At 43.3% G+C, this 8,863-nt stretch overlaps 1 pseudogene; it reads left to right on the forward strand.

The window, feature by feature from the left end:
• Window positions 1-8,039: 8,039 nt before the first annotated feature.
• On the forward strand, window positions 8,040-8,181 carry LOC147619724 (U4 spliceosomal RNA; annotated as a pseudogene).
• The last annotated feature ends 682 nt before the right edge of the window (window positions 8,182-8,863 follow it).

Below are 8,863 nucleotides of genomic sequence, written 5' to 3' on the forward strand. Positions count from 1 at the left end.
ATTGGACTCCATCAAGTTCCTTGTCATGAATATCCCACTTTGAAAGCTTCTTTCAAGGCATCAAAGGTAGCCTTGTCTTCCACCTTCAGTGATTGAAACCACTATCCTTCTTTTTCCATCTAGGGTGAGGCCAAAGGAACTTACGTTTACTTGATCGTCCACGTGGCTGAATGCCTCACAAATTTGGTTGAACATTTCCAGATGGGGTCTGGGATCTCTTGTCCCATCAAACTTAGTGAGATTAGTTCAGAGATGTGGATGGTTTATTCCTCTCCTATCTTGGCCTTTACACCAGCTGGGCGGCAGGTACCAATGGGGTAATTCCTGAAGCTGGGGTCTGGGATCTCTTGTCCCATCAAACTTAGTGAGATTAGTTCAGAGATGTGGATGATTTATTCCTCTCCTATCTTGGCCTTTACACCAGCTGGGTGGCAGGTACCAATGGGGTAATTCCTGAAGCTATCCCCTCCCTATTTCCATGGCTATCCTCAACATTTATGGTGTCAATCCTGTGCAAAGTTGGGGTATGAAGGGTGGGGGAGCTAGGCCTAGAGGGGATAGTATCCTAGTTGGTGTAGTTCCTGAAGCTACCCCCTCCCTATTTCCATGGCTATCCTCAACATTTCCAATGTCAGTCCTGCCACCATTGGTACTGGTGCAGGTTGGGGTATGAAGGGTGGGGGAGCTAGGTCTAGGGGATAGTATCCCATTTGTGATCCTTGCCTAAGTGGTGGGCCAATATGTGCTTCGTAGGTATCTGGGATACATTTCGCAAGGTAGATAGTTGTTGTACATAGGTGCCATGTGCTGGCCAAAATGTTATGGATAGGCTCTCTCCCTCTAACAAGAGGTCTCGAGGCCTTGGTGGACTAGCTCTTAACCTAGGTTTGATACTGGCCTACGATCTTGGTATGATTCAGCCGTTATAGTAGTCAGAATGGTTCCCCAGACTATTAGATTAGTCTAGATTAGGTTACTGGGGCTCTACCCCACCTCTGGTCTAGGCTCTAGCGGTGGTGTGGCCGCTCTCTTTGTCTGGTGTTCCATGCCTGTGTCCTTGGGGTGAGGATCTTCTGATTATGCATTTCCCAGGATAAAGTTCCTTAGTCTCAAGGCAAGACTTCTTTGCGAATGTGTAGGGGATTCAGGGTCTGCTCGAGGATTGGTGGTATGTTCATGCACTGGGGAACCGATCCTCCTACCTCTAGGTCAAGGGTAGTGCATACCATGCTAGGATGTTTTTCACTCTCACTGGTGCTATCAAGGACTAACACCATTTGATTCCATGATGTGTTGATCGAAGGGTTTGATCTCACAAGTGATTGTGCGTAGGGTGGCTCAACGTCAATAGAGGGTTGTTTTGCACCAATTTCCTCGAACGTAGGTGCATGAATGGGGCAAATGATAGTGTAGGATCACACTCGGGATTTGTTATTTTTTATTTTTTGCTAAACTATGGCCATCATACGTTTGTGAAGGTACGGGCGTGGCTTAGTGGAAGGTACGAGCATACATTAAAGTTGGTATGGTCGTGGATTTGGAAGGAACAGGTGTACGCTAATGAAGGTATAGCCATTCAATTGTGGGAGGAACGGGTGTTCACTAGCTAAAAGGGTTTGTCCATGGATATGGCAGAGGGCCGAGCGTACGCTTTGAGAGGTATGAGTGTGGCTTAGAGAAGGTACGACCGTTCACTTGTAAGAAAACAAATGTTCACTTGCTAAGGTACGGCCATACGTTTATGAAGGTACGGGTTTATGCTTTATAGGTACTAGTAGGTCTCCTGAATGCACTGGTAAGTCATGTCTTCTGATAGTAGCCTCTTTATATTCCATTGACAGTACACCCCTTTTCAATGCTCTTTATGCTCCCTTCAATGCGCTTTATTCCTTTTTAATGCTCTATGCTCTCATTGATGAGGTAGATTTGGGAGGATCTTGTCAGGAGAAGCAAATGGCCACGGGCTAAGAAGCGTACGGTCATATGTCTGAGAAGTGAACGACTGTTCACTTCTCAAAGAAATTGGTCGAAACTGAATGTGTCCAGTTTGCTAATCCAAAGCTATCCAATGCTATTTAGAATGCCCAATTAAACCTAATGACCTAAGATTAATTATGAGATTAAGCTACTTATGCAAATTTTTTGCTAATTTGAAGGAAAACAAGAAATTAATAGACTTAAGAAGAGCAAGATCAGGGCACTTACTTATAGTTCCCACTTTTGATGTAGTTTCCCAAGCTCCTCATGCTCCATTAAATTCCATTAGTTGAAGAAAAACAAGACCAAATTAAAAAAACATGCATATCATAACATACTCCTACCCGCCTGATGGATTTGCATTCCAACTGGGCAAATCAAGACTCTAGTAGGATGTTGAGGACCCTAAGTTAAATGCATTCCTATGCAACGGGGCAAATGTTTACCAAAATGAACATGCTTCCGTACAAAAAAAAGAGAGTAAACTTCCACAAGCTAGGTGAGGAGCTATGGAGAGTTCAACTCCTCCTTAATGCCTTCATATGTGCAAGAGAGAGAGAGAGAGAGAGAGAGAGAGAGAGAGAGAGAGAGAGAGAGAGAGAAAGGACAAGAAAAAGAAGAGTTAAGCAATTGAAACCTCACCTTCATGCACACCACAATCAAGCAAGCAAGTATAGATTTACACAAGCTTACCACCATAGCCACAAGAGAGTGAGTGAGAGAGACATGGAAGCTCAATTGTGATGATGGGATTTTCTCTTTTCATATTTCATAAGTCATTTATATACATGAGCTCTCTTTTTACAATGGACGGCTGCCCATTCTACGATTCGAGGCCCAAAATCGATTCTTCTAACTCTATGTACACCTAGGCTTATCCTCATGGCTATCATTACATAAGTCGTAAGCTCGTTCATCCCATATATCTTTTACATGAAGCGCTTAGCACACTTACATAAAAATGAGTTACATGAATTGTAACCACGCTTGAAAATAACATTAACGAGTGTGGTTAACATTATTTCTTCTTGAGACTGTGATTTCACAATGTCAATTCGCATGTCAAAGTTGATCACATATCAAGAATTTCCAAGAGAGAGGAACCGATGGTGGGGCTTGTATTTCGAAAGGTGGAGTTACAAGATTTTCAATTACTTGAGCGCTAGACCCCCCTTAGATGAGACCATGTACCATGTACTTAAGAAGAAAATGCCAATTGGTTAAGGCAACAGCCCCGTACTAACCCATTTTAGGACAACTCTACTAGAGAGGAAAAGACGATGTCTTAAGACTCTCCATATGTGAAGATATGTTGATATTCTTTAACAAGCTCATGTAGGATTCATCAAATGACATTTTGTGGGAGACATCACAGCAGCAAGAAAATTCCTCTATGTAAGACTATGGTGGTGGAGAAACTCTTTGACGATGCATTTGAATACGTCAACAAATGTTGCGATAAGTGCCAGCATCCCACAACAAAAGGACAAGATGCCACTGTTAGTACATGTTGAATGCCCGCCTCTCAGCATGTATCTCACATTGATGTGTGGTGCACATTCGTATAGCCCCCATTATGAGGAGAAGCCATTGGTGCACATATCTTTAGTGGGAACCCCATCTTAGATGCTGGAAGGGATCGTAGTTGTGTCCGTTTGATGGTTAGGAGAAGATGAGTACGTTGATATTCTTTAGCAAGCTCATGTAGGAGTCATCGATCACAGCATGAAAATTCCTCTATGTAAGACTATGGTGGTGGCAAAACTTCGACGATGCAATTGAATACGTCAACAAATGTTGCAATAAGTGCGAGCATCCCACAACAAAGGACAAGATACCACTGTTAGTAAATGTTCAATGCCTACCTCTCAGCATGTATCTCACATTGATGTGTGGTGTACATTTGTACCGTCCCCATTATGAGGAGAAGCCATTGGTGCACATATCTTTAGTGGGAACCCTAGTTTAGATGCTGGAAGGGATCGTAGTTTTGACCGTTAATGGTTAGGAGATGATAAGGGGTACAAGCATTAGCTGGGACCCGAAAGGTACTAAGTTCATCATTAGTGAGCGGTGGTCGGTGGGGACGCATTATGAATACGCGGGCGGTGAGCTGCATCAACGCAGCACAGCCGCCCATGTCTTGGACGCATCCACCGCACTACTTGTAGCACTATAAATGAACATAGTTGGCACAAGCAAAGGCATCCAATGCTTATGAGCATATATTCCCTATACTCTCAGTACGCCCTCCATCCATCGCACTACTTGTAGCACTATAAATGAACATAGTTGGCATAAGCAAAGGCATCCAATGCTTATGAGCATATATTCCCTATACTCTCAGTACGCCCTCCATCCAAAGTCTGTCTAGATCGCCATCTAAGCTCTACACTAGAACGCACGGGTGGACAACACCAGCATATTGTACCTATCTCTTGTTTGGTATAATCAAAATTTTAAAATTCTCTCCATTCTCTCTCTATTGCATTGTCTAGTGTACTTTCTCTTAATGTATCTATTTTCGCTGTGCCATATTCTTACAGCCACTACAACCAATCATGTCTATAAAACCTTTTACCAATTGAATATATTAACAAATGTTACGAGTGCCAGTATCTCATAACAAAAGCACAAGATGCCAGTACAGCCAATCATGTCTATCAAATCTTTTATCGAATGAGGCATTGACTTCATAGGAACAATTAGTCTAGCTGGTGCTAAATGCACTCAAGCATGATACATTCTCCTAGAAAACTGACTACATGATCAAGTGGGCTAAGACTAAGGCCACGATAAAATCTAATGCAAAAACCACCACCAAGTTCATTTATGTGAGTACATCATCACTAGATTTGGATGACCTCTAGAGCTAATGACCAAGGGACCAACTTCTTAAGTGATGTGGTGAAGTTTCTTTTATAAGAACTGATGGTGATGCACCTCTTCCCCATATTACCCACAAACAAATGGAAAAGTTGACAGCATGAATAAGTTCCTTTGTAGTGTGCTTACAAAGACAATAAAAGCATCCAAAATGGACTAGGAGCAAAAGCTCTCGTCAACACTATGGGCTTATAGAATTGCCTATAAAACCTCAACTAGAACTACATCATACAACCTAGTCTTTGGACTTGATGATTTACTCCAAATTGAATTCATGATTCCAACCTTGAGAGTAGCAAAGAAAATTGAATGGACGGGAAACGAGTTGTCTAAACAACTCATGGAGCTCGAGAAACTAGACGAAACAAGGCTACACTCAGTTATGGACATGTATGTAGAGAAGATGATAAGGAAAAGGTGGTTCGATTCCAATGTCAAAACCAAGAGGTTCAAGGAAGTCCTATAAGCTGGTCCCATTGAGCCGGTAAGTGCAATCATCCCCATAAACCCTCAAAACAAAAGGCCAAGGAGCCAAAGGAGGTGAAGCGTCATCAAAAACCAAGGAAGGAACACAGGAGAAACCACTTCTTTTGCAACACCACCCCATTGCTTCTTTACAACAAGGCACATCAAAAATACAACCAGTCCCATAGCCCACAACACAACCACAATGTCAAGCCACCCTCTCAGTAGTATTCATGTCAATGCAGTTAGTAGTCGGGAAGCTCTCTAAGCTTTTCAAAAAAACCAAGCAATGCAGTTAGTAGCCACCCGGGAAGCTCTCTAAGATTTTCAGAAATGCCAAGAAAACATCACAATCGTCGGATGCAGGAGATGTTATTGACTATGCAACCATTGCCAAGCCCAAGGCTAGAGGAGGGGTGTGTTGAAGCAATAGTGTACAATACCCTATAGCTTTTGCAATCTCATGTAATGAAAGTACATATGTATGAAACTGCATTGAAAGAAGCATGCACAAGAGGCTAAGGCCCTCTGCATGGAAAGGATTGTTCTTGAAGACCAAATCCAATAGCTAAGGGCAAAGGTAGAGATAAAAGAGAAAGTGTCTTCTAAGCTTGTCACCATGTAGGCTGTAACGCCTGTGAGACCGACGGCAGACCAGATGGCTAGACGGGGCTTTAGCGTCAACGCCTCGGCCGAAGCGCCGAGGACGTGGCCATCCGGGGTTCAGTGGGAGAGGACGCCCATGCGGAGTCATGGGCAGCCAGGCTAGTGTGGACGGCAGGCTACACACTATATAGCCTGGGGGATGAGGGGCAATCCTCATTCTTCCTCTATGGCTGGGGGTGGTGAGCCAGAGGCCGTCCCCTCCTGTGGTGGTAATGCCCGTAGTGGTATTACGATAATCTAACACTACTCATGCAAAAGATAGCCCTACTAGAATAATACCTATCAAAGTCCAACAAGGCTGTACATCAAAAAATTCAAATCATCAATAATTTATACACCATGAATTTGGCAGAAGCACGCTCCAGGGCTAGAGCGAAAGGCAAGTTAAAGAAGACAAAATGCAAATTACCTTAGAGTAGAATACATAAGATATGCTGCAAAAGCAGCTGAAGCAGAATACAAAATGCAAATTACCTTGGAGTAGAATACATAAGATATGCTGCAAAGCAGCTGAAGGTCAAGGATGACCGTGTAAAGGCTTTGGAGGAGGATTTGCAATCTCTAAAGGATGCACATAAACATGCCGAAGGGCCTTCAACACTAGGCAAGTTAAAGAAGACAAAATGCAAATTACCTTGGAGTAGAATACATAAGATATGCTGCAAAGCAGCTGAAGGTCAAGGATGACCGTGTAAAGGCTTTGGAGGAGGATTTGCAATCTCTAAAAGATGCACATAAACATGCCGAAGGGCCTTCAACACTAAGCACTCCTACTCACAGTCATGAGGAGAGGGATGCAGCCTTAAAAGATGTAGCTTTGATGCTTTGTGACCTTCTATGTGGCGACAGTCTCATGAGGAGAGAGATGCACCCTTAAAAGATGTATCTTTAATGCTCCACGACCTCCTATGCGACAGTGAGAGCCCACACAATTGAATGAAGCTGATCAGATATACAGCTTAGGCCTTACATTCATTTGCCAAAGGAATGTCGCTCTCGACAACCCATCTCCTATTTGCATTTTGCTAGGCTATGCTGCAGGCAGGTATCCTCGGGGCATTGGAAGCCGATGGAACCATGATGTTTTTTCAAGGGAATCTGACCTTACAAAACTTTGCCAATTTATATCAAGTTGAAATGCATCCCATGATAACGAATTTTTTTGCCTGGGTATTTTTATTTGAAAAGGCGCCGATGGATTTAAACAAAGAATGCTGCATTGAGCTTAGTTAAAGAATACATAGCTAGAGTGCAGATGGATATAGCTATATGCCATATCCAAGCAGCTTTAAAATGGTAGGTTGACCACCAAGGCCTATCGGAAGTTAACAAAGATGGCATGCTCGGCTATGAGTCTACAAATTTTTTACTACTCTATATCAGAGTTCACAAATAGCTAAAACTATAGATAGAAGAAAATGCATGCTTCTTTCGGACTATTGCATACCCCAAAACCATCCATAAGAAGAACTTGGAGAGCCCACCATTAATAAGCACTCTCATGAAAGATGTTGGCTTCATTCTATTGATGTTGGGCTTTCCCACTTGACTTTATTTGTTGTTGGGCACTCATGTTGATGATTGTCTCACTCTAACCCTATCCCTTAGCTAGTGTCCATGCAAGGAGGTAAGCTACTTTTCCCCTTGAGAGCTTGCTTTGAGAGCTTTGGGACTTCACGTTTTCAAATAGTCGAAACATCCGTTGGAACTTTTGTTGTGGCCTCTTAATGTGTTCAAAGACTTTAGATAAGAACCCACAATTATGGACTTATCTACCTTAGTTTCCTTGAGTGAGGTGAAATCTTTCTAAAACATGGCCTTGAGTTGGAGGAGATTTTGTTTGAGCTCCATGCTTTAATGAGGAATAGCTTGGATGGACACACCCCAATCTCAAGTGACCATGCGACCTAGCAACTATAACTATAAAAAGAAGAAGACAAAATGCCAACCTTGCAAAGGGATCAGGCAAAAAAAAATCCCATAGACAAAATAGAGACTAGGGTGGGGCTTGGGTATAAAAACCCCCCAGCTACCCCGTGTACCTCATCTTTGCGCTTGGGGCAATGACGCAGTTAGTGAGGGTTTCCCGAGACGCGTCAATTGCTGGTTGAAAACTATTTCCAAACCCCCTCCCCGGCCCTCCCAAGGGCCTCGGAGAATTTTTGGCAGGTCCGCCATCACGCGGACCTCACAAAGTTTGCTTTGCAGAACTTTAAAGAGCAGCCCGGCCGAGATCAGCTCGTTCTCTGCCTGACTTGGCAGCGCGTAAATTTAGAGCTCCAGTGCTAATTTCTCTTTCATTCCAATATATCATCCCCTTTAACCTGGGGCGACCAACTGCTCTGCTCAGGTTCCATATATATATATATATATGGTTTGAACATAGATAGAGATGGGAGATTCGCACAAGACTGACGGCAACAAATGTTCTCTTGTTAGATATCATCAGATGTGCGCCATCGATGGGAGATTCGCACAAGACAGACGGCAACAAATGTTCTCTTGTTGTTTCAGCAGCAGCCAGCATCATCTCAGAGAAACGAAGGGCTCGAGGTAAGTGTCTCTCGCCAGAGAAGCCATACTCTCCTTCAACGGAGTGGTGTCCTCTTAATATTTAATATCGCCAAGGTTGGGAGAATGGAACAAGGACAAAAGACTAAGGGCTTCAAAGTCCCTACATGATGGCACCACTCAACTTCGTCTTGTGAGCAATTTGCCAGGATCAGAACGAAATCTCGTGAAGCTTGGAGTGGTCTTGAGTTGAGTGGTGCTCAAAGAACTCCAAGAATCTCATGCGGCATTCTTATACCCAAATAGAAGAGCTCTCATCTCCAGTGTAGTCTATCTATAATAGACTCCACTTCTCTTG

This window comes from Cibotium barometz, chromosome 32, assembly GCF_041138505.1.
Source record: "Cibotium barometz isolate CiBa-2024 chromosome 32, ASM4113850v1, whole genome shotgun sequence".
Taxonomy (NCBI): Eukaryota; Viridiplantae; Streptophyta; class Polypodiopsida; order Cyatheales; family Cibotiaceae; genus Cibotium; species Cibotium barometz.